The following is a 23,878-nucleotide window of genomic DNA, read 5'->3' as shown; positions in this document are numbered from 1 at the left end:
GCTTGTTATGTCCAATCATTTGTCTGAGGCATTCTTTCAGAAGAAAGACAGAAGAAATTTACTCCATCTTCTATATGACTGTATTTTAACATCCAGAGGAAGAGTTGTCTCTTCTGCATGTGAACAATCCCCAATTTTTTATTTGACATTGTTTCTTGATCCTCATCCTCTTGATATTTAATCCTTTCACCTTTCTCTGGGACATGGAAATCTCCTTTAAAATGTGGTATCAAGAATTGAACTCGGGCCTCCCTGGTGGCGCAGTGGTTGAGAGTCCGCCTGCCGATGCAGGGGATACGGGTTCGTGCCCCGGTCTGGGAGGATCCCATATGCCGCGGAGCGGCTGGGCCCGTGAGCCATGGCCGCTGGGCCTGCGCATCCGGAGCCTGTGCTCCGCAACGGGAGAGGCCACAACAGTGAGAGGCCCGCATACAGCAAAAAGAAAAAAAAAAAAAAAAAGAATTGAACTCAGTACTCCTGATGCACTCTTTTTATCCCAATTAAAAATATAATAGGGCTTCCCTGGTGGTGCAGTGGTTGAGAGTCCGCCTGCCGATGCAGGGGATGCGGGTTCGTGCCCTGGTCCGGGAAGATCCCACATGCCGCGGAGCGGCTGGGCCCGTGAGCCATGGCCGCTGAGCCTGTGTGTCCGGAGTCTGTGCTCTGCAGGGGGAGAGGCCGCGGCAGTGAGAGGCCCGCGTACCGCAAAAAAAAAAAAAAAAAAAAAAAAAAAAAAAATATATATATATATATATAATAATCCTAGAGAAAAGTTGAAGGAATGCTATATTGAACACCTGCATATTCTTCACCTGTATTCACAAATTTTAATATTTTATCTTATTTACTTTTTTCTGTCTGTATATAAATATATGAATTTTTACCTGAAGCTTTGATATTAAGTTGCTGACATTATAACACATTGCCCCTAAATATATTAGCACATATTTTATAAGAACAAAAACATTCTCCCACATAACCACTATACCATCAACACATCCAGTGTAACATTGTTATGACAATATACAGTCAACATTCAAATACCCCCAACTGTCCAATTGTTATTTATAGGTGTTTCTTTTTTTCCCTGCCCCAGGATCCAACCAAGGACCATGGTTTACATTTGGTGGTTATGTCTCTTTAACCTTCTTCAAGTTCTCTCACTTTTCTTTTTCTTTGATCTTTTTTTTTTAAAGACTCTGGGATAGGTGTCTTATAGAATGTTCCACAATTTGAATTGATGTGATTGCTTTTTCATTATTAAATTCAGGTTAAACATTTTCACAAGAATATTACATAGGTAAAGTTGTGTCATATCATTCTATCACATTAAGAGGAGCATGGTATCAGTTGGTCCCATTACTGATGGCAAACATTTTGGTCATTTGATCACCATTATTTAAGATGGTGCTCCCAGACCCTCCTTTATAAAGGTCAGTATTCTCCTTTGTAATTAATCCACAATATGTGAGGTAATACTTTAAGACTATATGATTATCTTGTTCTCCAAGATTTATACCTATAGTTTTAGCATCTATTGATGATCCTTGCCTTCATCAGTTATTATATTGGCAGGTGCAGCATTTCTAATTTTATCCTTTTAATCTTTACTAGCTGGCATTCTAATATAAAGAAGACCTCTGCCTTTCCTGATGTGCTTTGAGTACTTTTGATCTCCTTTGTTCTGAATATTATACTCTTCACAGTGCAGCCTTAGATTGCAGTAAATTATTTTTCACAATCAGGTCTCACAGTTCACTCATTCAAAGAACAAACTGTAGTTCCATTTGAACATGTAGAGTTTTAAATCATTCATCATATATTAGAGCATTAGAGTGTAAGAATTAATTAGATATGTTCATATAATTCATAGGAGATATTGCTATTTCTTTAGCATCCTGACTTAATTAGTTTTTATGTTTTCAAAGCTCTCTATTGACTTAATGTATTTTTCTGGCCTCTATCTACCTTCTGTCATGGTACTGCAGATACGTGGCTAGCAATAAAAATGATCACATAATATTTATGAAAATGACTGTAATTCTACCCATAGCTACAAAGTCATCTGCCAATGATTTTCTCTACATCAGTACTGTATGTTAACATGTTAGGACATAAATGTTTTTATTACATGCTAAAATTAAATGAGAATTATAAACACTAAATATAGGAATCATATGACACAATATTGCAACTTAATACTTCTCTGCAGAAAACCCTTGAGATAGAGATACTGTTAATATTTAAGCATATTAATTACTCAGAAAATGGTCTAAACTGTTTGAAATTAGGATCATCTGGTCCACTTTTTTTTTTTCCAGAGAATATGACACAGACTAGAGAAACTAAAAATCATTTCTTTTCAAGGACATTGGTATTTTTTTTGTTTTGGCTTGGTTCATAAAATCACAGGAATTCCTGAATTGGTGTTTCTCTCATGAGTGCCATTTACAGAAGAAACAGATGGGACTTTTCTTCCCATAAAGACTGTATGTGGCTGCAGGAGTTAAACATATTTCTCAACTGCAATCTGGCACTGCTTTTTAATTTCTCAAATTGAAAAAAACATAAGGCAAAAATTATGAGCCATTTCTCTTGTTATTATACTGATTACACAGATTCATCATGAACAAGACAGATGCTAATTTGTGCATAAAGCATATTCCTTTTGACAGGAAAATATACATAAGTTGTGGTTGAAAAAAGACAAGGATAGTGTTAAAACCATTTTTCGATTTATGTGGGAAGTTTCCAGTGAAAGACATGATCTCCTGCTTTATCACGTCAACAATAATTCCTAGATACAGAATGTCAGGAAAGACACCCAAACAAATCTCTTTCCATGGAGTCCAGTGTCTTGGCAATTGGGAATTTGAATCAGTGGTGAACCCAAGCAAATCAAGGAAGGTGAGTGGGATGGAGAGAAAACAATGAGGTCACCTGTGCCCCAATTTCTTGCACCATTTCTTCTACAGAAATTCCAATGTGACCTTCAGCAATTCCCTTAACATATTTTGGTTTCTGCTTTCCTATTTCTAAATTCAAGATATTTGGGTCACATGCTGGCTGTGTACCTTTTAGCTATAAAATTTGATATATGGATTCTATTTTTCAAGCTATGTAGAATGAGTTTGTGGTCTAAAGTTGAACTGATATAAATTTAGAGTCAAATAACCCCCGTGACAGGTGGATTTTCCCCAAATCCCATTATGACCTAGAAAATTTGGTATTAAAAGCAACTTCCCTCCTGATAATCTTATAAGTACTTAAGTGCCAGAAATTCAAGACCTTGTCAGTGGAACAAGAATGATGTCTGCCAAGAAAGATGGCAAAGCAGAGTTTTCGAAGAGTGGAAGATTAAAGCTTAAAGCTGGGAGAGTGTCTGTGGTGATGGATGAACTTCTATTTAACCTGTAATAAAAATCATACTTTTCTTTCAATGCCTAGTCAAAAAGCTACTTACCCTATAACACCTTCCCAATTGCCCCTCCCCCCCACAGTTTTCCATTCTGTTTCCCTACCACTTTGTTCTTTGTCCTTTTGATGTGGTCTTCTATTAAAATGATCAACATATTAATTCCTCTCACTGCTTGGTAAATTTCTTGAGCCTTCAGACACTTCTCTTCCATTTTTGTGTTCATTCTTCCGTTCTCTTCTCTCACTATTCTCCCACCCCTACTCCCAGACCACATCGTCTAAATATTGAGTAGAACCTACTCAATATTTCATTCTCAAATTTAACATTATTTCAATTGACAGATGTGAATATGTATGTCAGAGCATCAAAATCATTGAATTTGAATAGTTTCTTGATTCATTATGATTGTAGACAGTTAAGTACCCATCAATCTCTGGCAGACAAAGGTTAAGATTTACCTGACTGAGCTTGTTGAAATCAGGGACCATGTCTTGTCCAGCTTTGCGCTGTCGGCACTGGTCACGGCATCTGGCGCTAAGCATGTGCTCTCTTAAGGCTTACTGAATGGAACAATCCTGACCTATGAGCTAGGTTAGGATTAGATGGGGAGCTGTGTAGAGAGAACAAAAGATTAGTTTTTTCTTGGATGAATTCAAAAGGGACTTCCAAGAAAATAAATAAGGGATTGCATCTCTCTATGAACCATATTATCTGCAATATTTTTAGAGTAACTAGTCTTTAACTAACTACAGTTGACCCCAGAGCAACTCGGAGTGGGGAGGTGGTTAGGGGCGCTGACCCCTGCACAGTCCAAAATCCACATGTAAGTTCACTGTTTGCCCTCCCTATCTGGGGGTCCGGATCCATGGACTCAACCAATCAGGATCATGTAGTACTGTAGCATGTATTTACTGAACAAAACCTGTGTATAAGTAGACCCTCACAGTTCAAACCTGTATTGTTTAAGAGTCAACTGTAGTCTCATTTCAACAATAAATAACTTTTTAATAAACTGTGTGAGACAGTGAGATACAAAAGGAATCTTATTAACATTCTAGATTGAATCATCTAAGGTTTTTATCTCATTTTCTTCTTCTTCTTTTTTAAATACCCCCAAAGCAGCACTTACTTACCCAATGAATTCCAAAACATTTAATTTAGAAGTCTGGCATTTCATAATCACCGATTTTGATTGTCATGGGCTGACACATAGGACGATAGCCAAAGAGTTAGAAATCATAAATCCATGATTCTTAAACAATAGTAACCAAAAAAAAAAGTTACAGATATCAAAACTTTAGATGCATCGCACTGAAAAGAAGGCTTGTGCACCTCATGATTTAAAGGGGCAAAACAAGGAGCTACTGAAACCTCACGTTACACGGCTTATTATTAAGCTGGTGGAAAGGAGCAAGCGGTCTCTCCATCTCAGCTTCCCTTAGTTTTCCATCAGCTGAAGAAAGAGGTGGGAGGGGTGAATTCATTTATGCATGCACAGATTTACTGCTTTAATAAAACACTATCAGCTTGTTATAAATGAACTGTTTAAACACCGACTGCAGCCTGTGTCGGCTAATCCTCCGTTCTAACCTCCCCATTGCTTTCACCTGCATTTCACTTCGCTCGGCAGGCAGAGTAAAATGCCTCCTTCAGAACGCACCTGTCTGCACAATCGCAAAAGGAAGCTCCCGTGGTCTCACGCACCTGTCTGCACAATCGCAAAAGGAAGCTCCCGTGGTCTCACAGCAAACCGTCAGTCCCGCAATGCCCATGAATTCGTCCGGAACCGCTTCCGGGGGGAGCGGAGAGCAGATCTGAGTGGATCCGAGCAGCTGTGCTGCCATACAGATAGATTCAGTACTAGCTACGGAGTGACTGTAGCGAGGAAGGGGCGGTGGTGCTGGCGTTGGGGTGGGCGTCAGGCCAAGGCGCCCGCGTGGCCCTTCTCCGGCTTCCTCGTCCTGCTGGTCGCTCCTCCGGAGGGTGAGGTTGTCTCACAGCAGATGCATGATGAGCGTGGCGTCCTTATAGGAATCCCCGTTTCGTGTGTCCAGCTCGCCCGTGGCATCTTCGGAGGCTTGTTTGGCTAAGAGGCAGAGCTCCTCGGGCGCTTTCTGGGTCTTATAGTAGAACACGGAGAAGTTGAGTGCCAGACCCAGCCCGATGGGGTGCGTGGGCTGCATGTGCTCTTTGCTGATTTCGAAGGCTCCCTCATGGCGGCCTCCGGAGCGTCGACCACACTGTTTTTCTTCTCGCCGGAAGCTGCCTCTGCCAGGTAGCGGCAGTAGTCGCCTTTTATCTTCAGGTAGAGGACCTTTGTTCTCATACTGGAAATCAGTACAGTTCTTTTTTTTTTTTTTTTTTGCGGTACGCGGGCCTCTCACTGTTGTGGCCTCTCCCGTTGCGGAGCACAGGCTCCGGACGCGCAGGCTCAGCGGCCATGGCTCACGGGCCCAGCCGCTCCGCGGCATGTGGGATCTTCCCGGACCGGGGCACGAACCCGTGTCCCCTGCATCGGCAGGCGGACTCTCAACCACTGCGCCACCAAGGAAGCCCTCAGTGCAGTTCTTGATGAGGAACTTGTCCAGCAGAGCCGGCACGACGCTGCACACCGTTTCCAGCTCCTTTTCGATCTACGCCTGGTAAGCCTTAACCTTCTCCTGTTTCTTCTCATCCCCGTCGGCCATGGTTTTCTGCTCGATGCTGCTGCTAACCCTCCACATGAAGACCGCTGGTCACCGACCACGTTCTTGTAGGCCTGAGAGAGGAGGTTTCGGTCTTCACTGGGGAGAGGTTCGTTGAGCTCGGTCACCGCCTTCATGGTGGAGGCTTTGTCGTCGCAGCGCTCCGCATGCTCGGCCAGCCGCGCCCGCTGCAGCATCGGCTCGCAGTCCCCGTTACCGCTAAGGTCCGGCCTCACTTCGCTCGCTCGCTCGCTCGCTCGCTCGGTCGCCGCTCGCGTGCGTTCTGGGTCTCCGCGGAGGCTGCCGCCGCGCACGCGCACTGGCTCACCAGCGGCCCAGGCAGCAGGCGGCAGGCACCGCCGCTCGCCCCCTCGCTGGCTTGGCCCCCGCGCTGTGTTACCTCATTTTCAGATTTGTCTGGAGTGTTGAAAAAAGTTTATAGTTCCTTTTCCCTCCTTTCTAACATGTGATTGAGATTTTTTATCCACTTCATGATCTGATGAAAGTTCTTTAGAAGTTTTTCAGTAAATATTTTCCAGTTTATAGCATTCATTCTTGAGTTCCCTCTAGATACCAACAAAGCAAGTAAAGAAGTAGACTTCTCACTTCAGGAAGGAAGTTAGATAACCGATAACCCCAAGTTGCCTCAATAAAATTTGAACAAACCTCTGTCTCTGGTGTTAAGAGTAAGTTCCGTAGTAATAAATGTTGATAATTGTGTTTTCCTGCCAATCCTCCTGTTCGAAGGCCATGTGCACGTGGGATGTTTTATCTGCTCAGCAGAGTTTTCACCAGGCTCCTCCTTTTCCATAAAATGGATAGTACCTGTACTAGTCACTTAACTAATGACTAAAACGTGTCTAGATTGCATAGCCCTGATGGTTTGCTCTCATGGAGTTTCTTTTTGGTGCCATGTTCTCATAAAAGTATTACCAAACCTACCTCTATATTTGCTATAGGAATCTTGTTTGAGGATATTGCCCATCCCAATGTTCATTGCCTTCCCTATGAAGTTCCACATGAAAATGTTTTTTTTAGAAAATTTTCTGCTAATTGCTAGTGAAATTTACTTCTCCCAAAGAACAGGTATTTTCCCTCATAAACAATGAGGGTTTTCTGCAACACTAGCTCCAATCGTTAAAGCATCAGTAAATGTATAACCTCAGTTAACAAGATGTCAGGAGACAGTTTGGTTTAAGAGTGATTATTCAGCAGCTCAATGATATTCACAGCAATCACAAATTCCTGTTTTTTCCAGCTATGCACCTTCAGTGTCAAGCTTGTCAGGCTAGCCAATGTCATGGTTGTTAGATGGTTGCAGTAGAGCTAGGAGTGAAATCCTCAAACAGTAACATCCGGAAGAATAGCATATGACAAACTTTCTCAGAGTATTCTAGCTAATTTCAAAGAAACATCTCCAGAGGACCCCCAGTTATTTCCTACCATGGCATTGGCCAGAACCACGTTAGGTGCCCAACGAGAACAAATACTAGTACCACAACTGTTTCAGAGGAGATGAGATGACCATGGCTGGCTTACATTCATCAGAATTTACCCCCAGTCTACGTAGCTACCTTAATAATAAAAGAGTTTTGTTTTTTTTTTTTAAATAAGGAAAAGAGAGGAAGAGATCTTGAGTAGGAACCAACAGTGTCTATTAGAAACACTCAGAGGGGGTCATTTTCCTTTTAAAATAGAAAACTTAGAATTAACTTTGTAAGCCATGCATGTATCATCATGGCCCTTCTACTTTATGGCTCTTTGTTCTGCTTTTATCTCTTAGTCTTGCTTTCAGTTAAAATTTATTTTCTACTGCTCGTGATTTTTGTATACTTTTTTTGGACATGTATTTCTGATGTTCTAGACTTCACCTGTTTTTCAAAATGATGTATAATATATGAAAACTAGAGCTAATGTTTCAGATACAAACTAGGGAATAGAAGGTGATTAGGTAACTGTTCTGGATTTGAATATACAGGATTCGTTGACATTCCAGCAGAATCGTTAGAAAGTGGTTTTGGGCTAAGCCTTTAAAAACATGGCTGTAGTAATCGACTTCCCAAGCGTGGTAACACTGAATATTCTCATATAATTAACATCTCTAATTTACAGACAAGCAGTGGTGGCACTTTTTGTTACAGGTAGAATTTAATTAGCCAAGACAAATAAATTAGGTTTCACACTTCTATCAGGATAGTGGAATTGCAGAGGCTTGTCTGGAAATTTCAGGCCATTGAAGATGCCATTTGACCTCTCAAGGAAATAACTTTTCCAGCTGCCATTCTGAAAAGTTCTAATTAAGCCATATGGGTATTATTGACTTATTTATTACAATGGATGTCATGTAGGCAACTTTCTTGGAATTCTGGAAAATCCTCCAAATGACTTTTTCTTAATGTACAGGTGAGACGGAAGGCATCTTAGGATGGTACATGTCAATGGGACCATAGAGAGAGAAGATTCATAGAAGATTTATAGATTTAATCATATAAACCTCCAAAGATTCACTTTATTCTTTCCATATGGGGACCCAATTTGTATTACATTTCCTTTTGTACAAGAGTCTTATATAATAAAGAATGCATGAAGCATTTGAAAAAAATTAGCCTCTGTGGTCATGGGAAATATTGCAGAGAAGAGACAGATGTTGGAAAGGCAACTGTGGACTCATTTTATGGGGAAGTAAATAAATAATGGGAAGGCTCATGTAAGAGTGATGGTTAGTAGTAATCTTCAGGGAAATGGTTCAGTGAAATAGTATAGGACAAAACGTATTGGAAGAGGATTTGTAGGTAGAGATATAATTAATTATAGGGTTATGCAAACTTGGGAACACTTTGTGTGATTGGTTGCTTAAACTAAAACATATTGCACTAGTACAATTACTTAAACAGAAAGTAGAAAGTATGTGTTGCAATCAGCAAGAACCCTGGAGGCACAAATGTAATAAAGAGGAAGAGAAAGTTTGATATTCTTATAGCCAGAAAAGAGAGAAAGGAAACAAAGGGCTGGTGTCTTTAGTGAGAACAGTTAAATGTATGTGATTATAATGTGTGATAGTTAATAAGTTCTTCCTGTGTGATAGGTAATATATGTCTTCTCAATCTCCCCATGAAATAATTGATAAAAAGCTGACATTTCTCACTAATGCTTTGTGGGATGGCTTGTATTTCAGGAATGTAACAAAGGCTGAGTACTACTCTCAGGTTAGTTCAATTGAATCTTGGAGGAACAGCCACTTAGGTTCCATCCGTTAGATTTTGTTCTGTAAGTGGATTTATTTCATGTTTATTTGTTTCAATTTTGGAAGGAGGAACTCCTTTTTATCTTTCTCCATTGCAGAGGTCTAGAATTATCTTGGGCTCTGCTGTGTTTCCCCATCTCACCACAGGGCCAACATTTCTTCAGAAAGGGCCTTCTGTGTTTGGCCTGGGAGTAAATTACTCGGGTATGTGACATTATGGGGAAGGACGTGAGGTAGCAGGGCACAACTGGTCAGTATTTCTGTAGTCTTTGAATTAATTACTTGGATTATTTGCCTTTGGACAGCTCCTGCTCGTGGATGAATTCCTATGGAATACTGGGGAACTTCTCTTGAGTTTTGCTCAAGATTGTTGGAATGCATGGCTTTTACGTTTGTAGCAGTCCTCTCTGCCTGTTTTGGGTTGTGTGTATGTGTGTGTGTGTGTGTGTGTGTATGTATGTGTTTTCAACACATACTCTCTCATTGCATTCCAATTTCCAGAAATTTCACAAAAATTTTGCCCATCAAGGTAATCTCTTCTCTTTTTTTCTAGCTAATGTCTATTTTTATTTCAGCTAGATTTTGGAAGGAAAGAGAACCATGTGGGATTAATCAAGTCAGCCATCTTTAACAAAAGTCACAGGTGTATATTCTTGACACTTTAAAATGTTTTTTGATCAGTGTGTACATTGGGCCCATCCAGTGAACTGGTATCCATTTTCTTAATTGGTTAACAATATTAAAATTGGTTCAGTTGTTCATACATCATGCTTTCCTGCTCAGGGGAAAACATCTTTTTGGCCCAGGAAAGCTCTTCCTGGAATTGACCTGAAGTATACCAATTTTTATATAACCCAACTCATGTAATTCCTGCTTTGGCTTTATAGCTTTTTTTTTTTTTTTTTTTTTTTTTTTGGCTGTATGTGGGCCTCTCACTGTTGTGGCCTCTCCCGTTGCGGAGCACAGGCTCTGGACTCACAGGCTCAGCAGCCAAGGCTCACGGGCCCAGCCGCTCCGAGGCATGTGGGATCTTCCCGTACCAGGGCATGAACCCGTGTGCCCTGCATCGGCAGGTGGACTCTCAACCACTGCGCCACCAGGGAAGCCCCCTGCTTTGGCTTTAGACTTTAGCTTAAAGGGGGATTTGATTTAGTAAACAGCAGTTGATCAACTTTTGTGGTTATTGACCTAGGGCATTGCATCTGAATGTGAAAACCATCATAAGTAAAAGGAAGATTGATGGAATATGAGCTGGTGCTGTACTTCCTGCTCACTGCTACTATTTTATTCTTCTTTTAGAGCTAAAATATTAAAGCTTGACTTACAGATGAGTATTGCTAAATGCATATTCAAGCTAACAAAGAATTATCAAACACACAGTGAGAAATCAATTTTCAAAGTGGTAGAGTCAAAGCAGGCCAAGTATCATGAAAAAGTCTTGAGCATGAATGAAAAGACCTGTGTACAAATCTTGACACTGTCACTTTTCATATTGTTTTTAAACAAGAGAGTTACCTGTGCTCCTGCCTTCCTCCCAGTTTCCTCCACTGTAGACTAGGAATAATATCATCTTCTCATTGTTTTTGAGAGAAATTAAAGCATCCCTAGTATTTAATAAATGCTCAATAAATGTGACTTAAATCTGTTATTACTATTTTTGCATTCCATCCTCCTTTTTCTTTCTTTTCTCCTATTTCTCTCCTCTCCTCTGGCCCTAGTTATCACCTATGTATTGGGATTCCTACAGTCTTACACACTTCTTCTGTTGCTCTTGTTCTTGCATTCAGCCCTATTCATCTTTTTCTTGATTTATTGACAATCAATCTAAAAGTGAACATTTTATTCCTTTGTGCTTTTTACCCCTTTCTGCCTAAAACCCCCAAACTGTATTTTTGGTTCTCTAACATCTCCTCCAACATCTGCTACAAGGCTGGGCTGGAAATGCTGGCTAACAGAGCATGCTGGATGGCAGGGTTTTTGCACTTATTTCTGTCTTTCAGGCAGGTCATCAAATAATGGGTCAACCAGTCAATTAGTAAAATAAAATAATTATGAAACATAGGAAATGTAGAAGTGTTATAAATTCTACTAAAAAAGATAATCATAAAATCATATTATTTAAAAAGAAATATATTATTAGTGTTTTCACTTTTTATATTTATCATATAAAATTTTAAAATAATTTATAGATGTAAACCAGCATTTCTTTAAATGTTTACTCCAAGACTCTGTTTTGGCATTAAAAATGTCAAAATGGGATTAATGATAACAAATGAGAGAAATAATAAAGTAACAGATTTGAAGTTCAAATTTTATACATTGCACTCCTCCTGGCAAGGTGCACACACTCCTTGAAGCTCAGCCTAAGCAAACTCTACTTCCTTCCCACTTACCTCTCCCTTTTGTTCACACACATGTGTGCATGCACACACACACACACACACTCGGGTGCAAAAATTTGAAATTTTTATGTAATACCTATGTTATGCACACAAAAGTTTAATCAGAAAGTAATAGCTGAGACAAAATTGAGTTATAACACTCACATTGTCACCCAATAGGATCAAGAAAAATTCACCTAAGACATTCTACACAAGTATTTTTTATTGTCTCTCTTCCTATCTTCCCTCAGTGTTTCAGGGGAATGGACAAAAAATATTAAATTATTGCCCTCCTTAAACATAGTCATCATTGTCAGCTATGCAAGAAGATTCATCAACAAGAAGTAAAGGTATTACATTTCACTATAGAAGAGATAATAGATGTTCAAAATTCCCATTCTGTTTTTCACCTGTCTACTGTGGGTAGAGAAACACAGAATTTAAAGAAGGTTTACAAAGAGAACAAACTTATGTATACCAACAGGGAAGAGGGGGGTGGGATGAATTGGGAGATGAGGATTGACATATATACACTACTATGTATAAAATAAATAATGAATGAGAACCTACTGTATAGCACAGGGAACTCTCCTCAGTGCCCTGTGGTGACCTAAATGGGAAGGAAATCTAAAAAAGAGGGGATATATGTATACGTATAGCTAATTCACTTTGCTGTACAGCAGAAACTAACACAACATTGTAAAGCAACTATACTCTAATAAAAATTTAAAAATAAAATAAATTTTTAAAAATTAAGAAAAAAATAAAAAAGGTTTACAAGAACACAGTTTGAAAAAAAAATGGGAATAATTTCTACTTGTCATAGACCTATAAGTCAAATATTGTTCAAACTCTAAAACATCTCTGCAGGATTCACATATAATGATTTTTTGGTAGACTCCTGGAAAAAATCTGACATTTGGTCTGTAAGATCAGTCTCTATCTTGGATATAGTTGAGTGAGTAACTGCTACTATTTGGTTGGCAGCTGAGTTTGAGTTTCCGAAAAACACTTAAGTTGATTGACATATTTATAAACTAGAGATTTTCGTTTGAGGAAAAATGGTTTTAAAAAACACAATAAAGCAAAATTTTGGCTTCAAAGTTAGTCTTATCATTGTCAATGATTTAAAGAAAGAGAGAGAAAGCAAAATGTAAGAAGACTTACAGCTGAAGGATGTATGTGTTCTGCTATGACTATAGTTCTGTAGGTTGCATTTGCACATTGATATTAAATGTTTTAAGACTTAAAACAACGCTATGCATATAGTAGATATTTATGTGCCTTTGGAATATACTGAGCCCCTTTCCTATATTTGGTGAATTTCTTACATTATGAATCCCACTTCCTAAGATAAAGGCCATAAACTTGCTTTTCCAGGCTCCCTTGCAGCTAAGGTACAGGTATGTGACCTTGATTCGGCCAGTCACCCATTAACATATGAGGTCTCTGATTGGTAGAGTGTGGTGTGAAGAAGGCAGTGCAAGGGGGATTCAATTCTGATGGTGAGTTTGGTGGCAAGGAGACACTCAGTTTCAGAAATAGCAACAGCACATGGACTAGATTCCAGCACCTGATGTTGGAAAGACAAGGGACAGAGCCTGTGCCCAGAATGCAGGCCTGGTGTCTTCTGGTGCCAATCCGTCCTGCTTCTAATTATATAGCCTTTAAGACTGATTCTTCAGGAGTCTGTGAACTGTCTGATCCCCTCTATCAAATTTCTTTTCTACTTAAATGCTCCAGAACGGTTTCTGTTGTTTACACATCACACCTTCAATTAGTACAGTACATAAAACAATGGTACAACTATTTGTAGTACTAATACTTTATATTTGTACAGAAGTTTTGTAATTTTAAAATAACATCTTTTGAGCCTTGTCTTTCAAACGATCTCTTTCAATTCTCATATCAACTTTAAAACTTGGGGTGTGGCAGTATCTGTAGTTTCATTTGACATGTAAGGAAACTGTGAAACAGCAAGGCTAAGTAACTTGTCTTGTCACAGAACTACTTGGTGGGGATAGGAGTAGAAACTAACGTTATTTTTGCTTTGATTCTTTTGGCTTCACCATTATTTAATTCCACAAAGAAATGAGCTTTTCCCCTAACCCTTGCTTAAGCTTCTTGACTTCTTATATGCTTAATAAAAAAGATTACACCAGAGAGACATTATGAAAGTAGAATTATTGGATATGTAAACAGATCCGAGTGACTTGCATCCAGCATCTACTCATCTTTCTCCAAGGTGAATGTCCTCTGGGGGAGTTACTTTTCCCCTGCACCATTCCTGATCTGACTCTCCTCCTGGCTCCAAGGATGAGGGTAAGATTTATACCTGCATAGAGTGATTGGCTGAGGAAGGAACAGACACATGATCCAGTGAGATGCCATCTGGATAATTCTGCTTCCCCTTGGAGAGGCATGTTATCTTCTGCTGGTTTTAAACATGGAAGGATGCAGGCCCAACCTTCATAATGTATGGGTAAAGCCAACCCCGAAAAAAGAACTGAGAGATGGGTCCTGATGCCATTGTGTGAGTCTTTGAATCCAGTGGTGCCTGGAAGTTTCAGTTACATGAGCCGCTAAATTACCTTTCATGCTTAGACCAGTTGGATTGGATTTTTTGTCCCTTGTAACCAAAAGAGTTTTAACTGATACTGTGTGCCCTTCTAAGTTTCTTGGGCTTCACCAGTTATGCATAATCCAACAGAGCAGTACTACTGAATCTCATGCCAAGAGATAAGTCAACCAACTAAAAATCTAATTTGCTTTCACAACTTAATAACTTTTTTTACATGGAAGGACTCCAAATACTGTTTTCCCAAATCTAAGTAAAGGTTTAAGAGGAAAGCAATAGATCAGACATTAGGAATGTATAACTTTCTGAATATTTCCTGTATTAATCCTGTCCCTACTTTATTAGTATTCAGTAATCACTTAGCCCCTTCCTGGTTCACCTTCCCTAAATTTAGAAATTGCATTATAATATCCACTAGTAGACTTAAAAGGACAGAAAATACTCTTAATGTTTTTTAAAATACTAATCAATTTATTAAATTTGCAAATTCAAAAACCTAGATCCCTCTTGAGATTTTAAGTTCAGTTCAAAAATTTATTTTACTTATATTTCTACAAAATTTTTGCAATCAATTTTAAGGTGTATTTAAATAAATTTTGGTGCCATTTACAAAGTGTACGCCCTTATCTTGAAACAATTTAAACTGCATTCATAAACTTAATCATTTTCTGTCATTTTTAAGTACTTTAATATCTCACTTAAAACCTCCTTAGTATTTAACTAATGCTTATATAACTAATAAAGTTAAAAATATGGCAGATTTAATGTTCTAAGGGTTACCCAGAGTTAACCAAACTGTACAGTTAGAGGAAATAGTCCTAACAAGAGCGCTCGCTTCAGATTCCAGCTGCAAACTCAAGGTCTCCATTTCCACCCTCACTTCAGACCAGCTGGCTGTAAATTTGAGGATTCCCATGGCTACCCTCAGATTTGAAAATTTGCTACAAGGAGTCACAGAAATCATTGAAAGCTATTGTACTCACAAAGAGTATACAGGGACAGGATAAAGGTTAAAATAAGCCAAAGGATGCACACATAAAGCAGAGTCTGGGGGGCATCCGCACACAGAGCTTCTGGTCATCCTCTCCCTGTGGAGTTACGTACAGTGCCACCTCCTCCTGGCCGTGATGTATGACAGTGTGCAGAGAGGATTGCCAACCAGGGAAGCTCACTTGAGCCGTTGATGTCCAGAGCTTTTACTGGGGCTCAGTCACATGCTACCTACTTTTGGTTGATCTTTTGTCTCCAGACCTTCCCAGATGTCAGGCTAATGCCTTTACCTTCTAGTTAGTCTGGAGGTCAAAATTGATATAGCATGGCTCAGAGCCCCCATGATAAATCACAGTGTTAGACGACTCCCTGGTGGTCAAAGGCCCCAACAAACAGAGTACTACCAGGCAGGACATGCCAGGGGCCTAGAGCTTACCTTCTAGATAAAGGACAGACTCTTTGGGTAGGGTTAATTCTTCCTTATACAATACTGAAGTATTATTTCTCTATCTTTGATTATCCTAAATGTTTCTTAGCTGATTGTAAATCCTGTGGGTTTGGAAGATACATTCTGTGGAAGGTAATATCCCAGCAAACTGAGATTATGTTTCCCTTTAGCTTTTCACCTGGCATGAGTTCTGGAGTTGTACCCATCCTAGGCACTCCTCACTGTTCACTAAGACAGCTATGATTGTTGGCTTTGTCTTCTTAGAACATTCTAGACTTGGGCCAAATTTAGAGGTGGCTGGATTAGTTTTTAGATGAGTACCCTGAGATCCACAGATAAAAGATTTTCTATGAGTAAACAAACATTTCTGGACTCTTCAAGGTGGCATATAATGTTGATCTTACATTGGCAAGCTCCTTAAGAGAGAAACAGTAAATTTTCATCTTACTGCAGTAACTGTGAGCAAACTGTGAGTGTTCTTTCTAAAGCTTACTTAGCAGCCACAGTTTGGACATAAAGAGTATTAATAATGCTTTGAGGCAATTTTGCAACATAATAGGAAATCATCATTTTGGGATGCTCTGATTTTTGAAAAAGCTTAGAGATTTGTTTCTAAAAAGCGTGGTGACAACACACAGCTGTCATTATGTGCTCGAAACAAAGGGAAATCACTCTATTTGTGTGGACTTGGGAAGCATCACCTAAGCACACGGTAGGGCAAGTCCTGCCCAGAAGACTGCCTGACAAATCTCATGGTGTTTCTTGTCAATAGTACAGCAGGATGCCTCCAAGAGTGGGAAGTTCAGTTAGCAAACTCCATGAGTTGTGTCTTTGTGTTCAAGCCATAGATTATGTACTCAGCCTCTTAGACTCCGGAAACTAATTTTAGCATAGCTCATTATTTCGCAGATTGGCATATACCTCTCTTTTTCCCTAGAAAAATAGTTTCCAAAGCTTAAATGTTGAGGTTTTAAAGCAGTTATCTTTTTATTATTTATTTTTTAAATTCCTAGCTTCAAACCCCATTGTTAAAGAGGAGTTCAGTACCATTTTGACATGTAGAAGGCATTGCCACCATCATATCACAGCTAACATATAAGGACATCATATCTGAACTGAAGCAAAAAAAATGGTGCAGCCAGGTACACACAATAATGTGGGATTTAAATGAAATAATAACTAAATATATACTGTTTTATATGCATAAAGCAAATCCATAGAATTACAAAAGAAGCCAATTATATGGTAATATAGACGTAAAAAGCCCAGATTTGAAATATACATATAGTTTCTATTAAAACATCAAATAATAAAATCTACAGTGGGTCTAGTAGCTGCCTTAATTTCTAAGTAGCAATGAGCATTAAATGATATTTGCAACAATTATATAGTGATAAATGCTCAAGTAATGCCATTACTACTATAGTAATAAATAAATAAAAATAAATAATAAAAAGATAACTGCTTTAAAACCTCAACATTTAATCTTTGGAAACTATTTTTCTAGGGAAAAAGAGAGGTATATGCCAATCTACGAAATAATGAGTGTGTGTGTGTGTGTGTGTGTGTGTGTCTAGGAGGTGAATAATGTTGGCCAAAGACTGAATTCTAGGTAAATTGGTTTCAGAAATGCAAACTACCCTCTTTTAACAGGTGGCTATATAAATGGATTTTGAGAGATGTGTTAAACTTTGCAATTTCTCCCACTTTATCTCCCTTTGTATTCTCAGTCTGTTTCCTCCAAACTGTTAAACAGTAAAGAAAAGGAAAAAAACCCAAGAGCCCTTGGGGGAACTGAGGGAGATTATTTTTGCATTTTACTCACAGCCTTGGCAGGCAGAGAGTCAAAGGAATGAACTGGATGGTGGCAGCTTCAAATCAGAAAAGCTTTGAGAAAAGGATAGGAAAACAAACTCAATGCCTGGAATCCGCAGCAGACAAGGAAGGAAAATTTGGGAAATTGGTCCAGGAGGGTGAACAGAAAAAAGGCCTAAGTAAATTCCCTGACAACTTAGAATTCAGTGATTTCTTGAATTAAACACATTAATTTTATCCATTATAAAAATGCAGTATATATTTGTCAATGTGTGTTTTGTCTATTTGTCTGTCTGTGTGTCAGCAGTTGTTTGATCTTCTCAAAAAAACCTACTGTTTGTATTGTTACTCCCCTTTAGAGACAGGAAACTTGAGACACAAAGATGTTAAATGCTTGCCTAAGGTCACACATTTTGTAAGCAGAAGAGCCAGGCTTAGCATCTAAAACTTATTTCCTAATGCTTTCCCACATGGATAGTTGAAGGGATTGGACTGACCAAGTCTTGTTTTGGTGCACAAAGTATTTACATGGAGCTTCCAAAATGTCCTGAAATGCATTTCTCAGTATGCTCATTTTTCACTGGCATACAAGTATCTTATGCTATAATGCCCTTAAAATCAGACACTTAATATATGAACTTTTCCTGAAGTTATCAGGTGTGTAGGTTTCTCCCATAGCTAATATTTCACCTGCTTCTTAACTCCAAATCTTTCCATCACAAAGTGAGAAGACTCCTCTAACTATCCTTGGGCTTCTCCAAATTACCTGTTCAGCCTCACTTAGAGCTGGATGTGTGAGCTAGCAGTGCATGAAGAAGGTCATTAGAGAAGGGAATTGGATTTGATTAATTTTTTCTTAACACTGATTGACCATGACAGTGCATTTTGCTAACATTTATATTGCAGTAAAGTTTAATTATGGATTATTTCACCATAAGGCAAAATAGAGTGACATAAAGCAGAGAGTGAAAATTTACAGTGCTGTATAAATATCTATTTCTAATTTTCTGCCAATTACTTTCCTATTTTATTTACAACTTTAGGCACACACTTTTATAAGTACATACAATTGTGTTCCTAAAGTAAAAAAATTCAGAAAATTTGTTAAAGACAAAGAAAGAGATTGTAAGAAATACAGGATTGGTATCCAACTTGACATCAAGATGACACCTTCCATATGTACACATTAACATTAATGGTCAAGTCAGTTAAAAAATAGATAAACCAATGTGCATCTGATGTGCCTGTTTCAGAATAATGATTATACTCTTGCATATCATTGCGGTGTGAGGATGGTAGAAAGCTTTTCTAACTCTAGGACACTAGCTTAATATATTCTGTCACCAGACCTGTTTTCTTTTTTCTTTTTTCTTTTTTTTTCTTCCCAAATGCCTCTCTGTTCATTTGCTTCTTAAAGTGATTAAAGGATTATAGGTACTGCTTTGGAATTAGTCAGGCTCATCCAAGATATTTCCTATTAGTCAGAGAGAAAAAAAATTATTTTGAAAAGAAACTCAGAATAAAAAAGTGATTGGGTGGGGAAGGCAGATGGTGAGAGGGGTATTCAGGGGCAAAAATCCAAAATTTAATTGTGTGTCCAAGTTCATATTTGGTAATTGCTGTTCATTTTGGCTTCTGACACATAAAAATTTGGATAGATGTGCCAATCAGACAAGCACCAAATGGGAAGCGTGTGCACGTTAATCTCAGATCCCCAAACAATTCTGTTTTACTGACCTACCTTGGATACTGGATAATACAGGGTATAAAATAATGAGGAAAAATGTTAACTGAAGTTCTCAAGTTTAAATCAAATCTTGTCCTTATTTGATCACCAAGACCCTCAGTAAAAATGATTTCCTGGTTGGTATCAGTAGAATAGGCATTTGAGGAGAGTCAGCAGGTTCAGTTCATCATTATAGTTAGCATCTGGGTTGATAGCTTCAGCAATAAAAATTCTCGTGTAATAGACAGAACAAGGAACTAACTACTCAGTCTTGTTCTAAACAGTAAGCGCAGGTCTTTCACTTTATTCTTTTGACGATGAATTTTTGTGCCAGCTTCTTTCTAACACTTCATAAGAAAACTTGGACAATGCACACTGAAATTTTAGAATTTTATTCAGCTTTGTTTTATTGTCCAACAAATACCAGTTTGCTCTAGAATAAATTAAATAAATGATTAAGATCAAAGTGAAGAAAAAAAATTGCCTGTAATCCTTTCTCGTGCTGTCATTACACCTAAGCTAACCACTGTAAATATTTGGGTCCGTATCCTCCCAGACATAGACATAGGTGTATAGTGTTTCCAAATATATACATATATTTCTGATGCAAGATATTCAATATCTGCATTCAAGAAACAGAGAAGTTGCATCTTTTAGATCTTTACTTGAATAAAATTTCTGATTTCCTTCTCCTTCTTTCCTAATCACTCAAAATTTAAGCTTGCGTCAAACAAATGTACAATTAAGCTACTGATTATTAGCTAACTAACTGCTAGTTAAACATTCTTTTTTGGAGAGTCAGACATGTTTCAACTTCCTCTTAACTTTCCTGAGTTTAAATTAGTACATTTAAATATATTCCTTGAAGGTTTGTAACACGTCCAGGAATAATTTAGGGGCTGGGAGCAATAACAAAGTGTAAGAATTTGTCTGTCTTTTTAAAGTGATTCCAGTGTGCTCAGGGATACAAAACAAACATTGGGGATAGACTGGAGAGCAGTTGATGCAATAGGGAAGAGAGAAGGAATAAACACCGGGAATTAAAGACGCTTCTGAGAAGGCTTCAGGGGCTGGAAGGAGGCTGCTGGCTGTGAGAGATTTAAACCTTAGGGTGGAAGGGAAAACTCTTCCAGGCAGAGGAAGCAGCACGCGCCAAATCATGGAACTGATAATGATCTCGGCATGACAGGCCTTTATACAGTGGGAAAAGGCGGTAATGAAATTTGATGTGGGAGGTAACAAAACAAAGTAATCATTATTAGTGTACATTATTTTGACCTGAACCCATCTGAATGATATGATTTGGATTTACTGGAAACCTTATCAAATAGCACCTTTATCACCTCTTTAGCACTCTTTGCAAATACTCAGGTGCCTGTTCATGTCCCACAGATCTTTCAAATCAAATACGTCCCACACTGCACTCGTCATATTCCCTCTAGTGAATGCCCCAAATTATCGCCACAGAGTCTGTTAATAAAGCAAAACTTACCTCATACTTGTTGCAGCAAGAAAAAAACATGAATCTGACAAGGTCTTAGCTGTGTTTCAGAAGGGGAATATTTACAGAATTGTGGCTTCTAGGCTTACATTGTGTAAGGTGGTGTCCCCCCACCCCCAGACAAAACTAATCGGAGCGGCACAAAATCTCCTGAAGTAAGTCTTGATAAGCAAACTTTTGTTTGGTAAGTGGGCTGTTTGCTCAGGTGAACAGCCTCTTATCTTTAATAAATTTATCTGTAGGAATTTCCTAAAACAATTGGTGCAGTTATTTTTTTGCTTTACAGCCTTATCTTTCTCTGGAAAAGTTTTCCTGGAACAAAGAACTATATCATGTTGACATAGGTGGTCTGCAGACTTGTCTAAGTCATGTGGGCACAGATGGTCTCAGTTCTCACCTCCCTAAACCAGGCCCCTCTAAGATGTTTCCTGCCTGAGTCACTGGTAACACCCACCACCCTCCTGCTCTCCTAGGGAAAGAGCTTGACTTTGTTTTCACTTCCTCATCCTCCAATGCAGGCTGTCACTCTCAGCTCCCATACTTCCCAAATGTTCCCCAAATGCTCTTCCAGCATGTCTCCTGTTTCCACTCTTTGTTTCACATAAAGGTGAAAATTTCATTTCTGAGATAAATAACTAAATATGTAATTTCTCTCCTAAATGATTTACAATAGCTTCACATTGCATATATAGATGAAACCATCATGCATCGTGTGTATAGGCTAAATATATACAATTTTTATTAGTCAATTATGCCTCAATAAAACTGGACAAAAAGTTTCCCAACACTAAACAATAACACCTGAACTTAATAGCACTGACTTCAAGACCCTCCGTGAGCTGGTCTCAACCTCTTAATTCACTTCATACTATATTTTTGTGTGTGTGGATAGTTTCCTTAACACAGCATAGAATTTTCAGGCTTTTGTTCTACCTGATACAGTCTTCTCCCCTTTCTCCACTCAAAGGCCCTTTATTCAATGTTATTTGTCTCTGTTTACTTCCTATTTCTCTCTGCCTTCCTGCTAGTCTCCTCAATTACCAATTGATTTGATTAGTGTCCCGGGGTTATGTCCTTGCCTCACCACAGTTTGTACTTTGTCTTCTTTTCAAATGCTCTTAGCTATTTTAATAAATCTGCTTCCTCATATTTGATGGCTCTCCAATCCACATCAATTTTCCTTATCTCTCCTCTCAGCTCCAGATGCAAATTCACCTGTGCTACACATAGCCCCTTGGGATTCCTACAGGTATCTCAGATTCAACATGCTCAAAAGCAAAAGCATTCCTCCTCCTGTAATCCCTATCATGGTATCATCACCCAGGGAGCAAACCTAGGTGCTGTCTCCCTCACCCCTCATGTCCCATCACTCACCTTGCCTTGCCAATTTTACTTCCTTTGAATTTCTCAGATCTTTCCCATCATCTCCATCCCTCTTCAGTTGCTCCAGTTCATGCCTCACCATCTCTTGCCTGAGATTTGGTGACCACCTCCTCACTGCTTTTGTGACACCTTGCCATTTTCAAATAAACCTTCCAATGAGCCACCTGTGTTTCTAAAATGCAAAGTTGCTGTCCCTTAAAATCTTTCAGTGGCTTCTAAGAGCCTACAGAGTACAGCTCAGCCCCCCTTAACATGCAATATAAAACCTTCTATAGGGCTTCCCTGGTGGCGCAGTGGTTGGAAGTCCGCCTGCCGATGCAGGGGACACGGGTTCGTGCCCCAGTCCGAGAGGATCCCACGTGCCACGGAGCGGCTGGGCCCATGAGCCATGGCCGCTGAGCCTACGTGTCCGGAGCCTGTGCTCCGCAACGGGAGAGGTCACAGCAGTGAGAGGCCCGCGTAACGCAAAAAAAAAAAAAAAAAAAAACCACAAAAAAACCTTCTATAAAACCTGGTCCCTCTGAATCTATCCTACATGATGTGCCTTGTGTTTCACATTTCAGCAATTATGATTTTTTATTTTTTTGCCTTTGAGATTGTGTTTATGATGTTTCCTTTGCCCTGAGTTTATATATTCCCAAGTCTCCTGAATAACTCTGTTATTCTTTAAGATTCCATTAAGCATCGTTCTAAGGGAGACTTCTCTTAGGATAAGATAACTTCCTCTTTGTATTCTCATAGCAGGTACACTCTACTGAACACATTGTAATGATATTATTTGCTATAGGCTGCCCCTGGTGGATCCTTCAGGACTCAGACAATGTCTTGATTTTGTCTATTTCAGTTAATCCTCACAAACATACAACAAAATAGTATGGTATTTTAATTATTATCAACACCTGACATGTGAGAATTTGAAGTTCATGGAAGTTTAGTGACTTTCCTAAGCTAGCAAGTGACAAAGCCTGAACTTGAGCCCAGATATGCTTGAATTTTAACTATTAAGCTATAGTGAGATGATGTTATAATGCGATCAGTGTCTGCACATGGCATATACTCAATACATTTATTTATTATTATTAACAAAATACATATTATTTATTTGTATTTCTAGTATATAACTTACTATACGTGTTCAAAAAATGTTTGTTTCCTTGAAATAAAAGATGATTCTTATCCTCTGAGTTGAATGAAAAATTTCTTACACTGTGCTCCAAAAGCACTCTGTCTTTAATCTGAACAGTATTAATTTGAATTTCATGACTCAAATTGAATTGTTTAAATGTTTGTTCCTCATATGACCATAAGCTTAGGGTCACAGTGTGTACGTATTTTAGATTATTTGTCCACATACCTTCCAAGTGCTCTATGCACATGGAGGTGTTTAAAAAATCTTAGTAGAATTAGAGTGTCAAAGTATAGTTTATATAGAGAGAGATGTACAGATCTTAAGCGTACAATGAAGGATGACAAATGCAGACACCTACCGCATCAAGATATAGAACATTTTCATCAACCCAAAGAGTTTTTAAATTTTCCTTTCCAATAAATTAATGGGCCATCCAACATGGAACAGTCTTTTTTCCCCTTGGTTGCTTTAAGGATTTTCTCTTTATTTATTTCTCTTAAGTTATTCATTGTCAGCGATTTGATTATGATGGGTCTTGGTGTGATTTTCGTTATGTTTAATCTGCTTTTGGTTTGTGAGTT

The 23,878-nt window shown here is 38.7% G+C and overlaps 1 pseudogene across 1 annotated transcript; it reads right to left on the bottom strand.

Moving 5' to 3' along the window:
- Nucleotides 1-5,067: 5,067 nt before the first annotated feature.
- Nucleotides 5,068-22,250, bottom strand: LOC309805923 (14-3-3 protein eta-like; annotated as a pseudogene). Its single transcript has 3 exons — nt 22,160-22,250; nt 5,956-6,502; nt 5,068-5,732 (listed from the first exon to the last, which is right to left on the bottom strand). The product of its transcript is annotated as a 14-3-3 protein eta-like (transcript).
- Nucleotides 22,251-23,878: the final 1,628 nt, after the last annotated feature.

This window comes from Mesoplodon mirus (assembly GCF_964341445.2).
Source record: "Mesoplodon mirus genome assembly, chromosome: 6".
Taxonomy (NCBI): domain Eukaryota; kingdom Metazoa; phylum Chordata; class Mammalia; order Artiodactyla; family Ziphiidae; genus Mesoplodon; species Mesoplodon mirus.
This window is presented reverse-complemented; position numbering and strand designations above follow the sequence as displayed.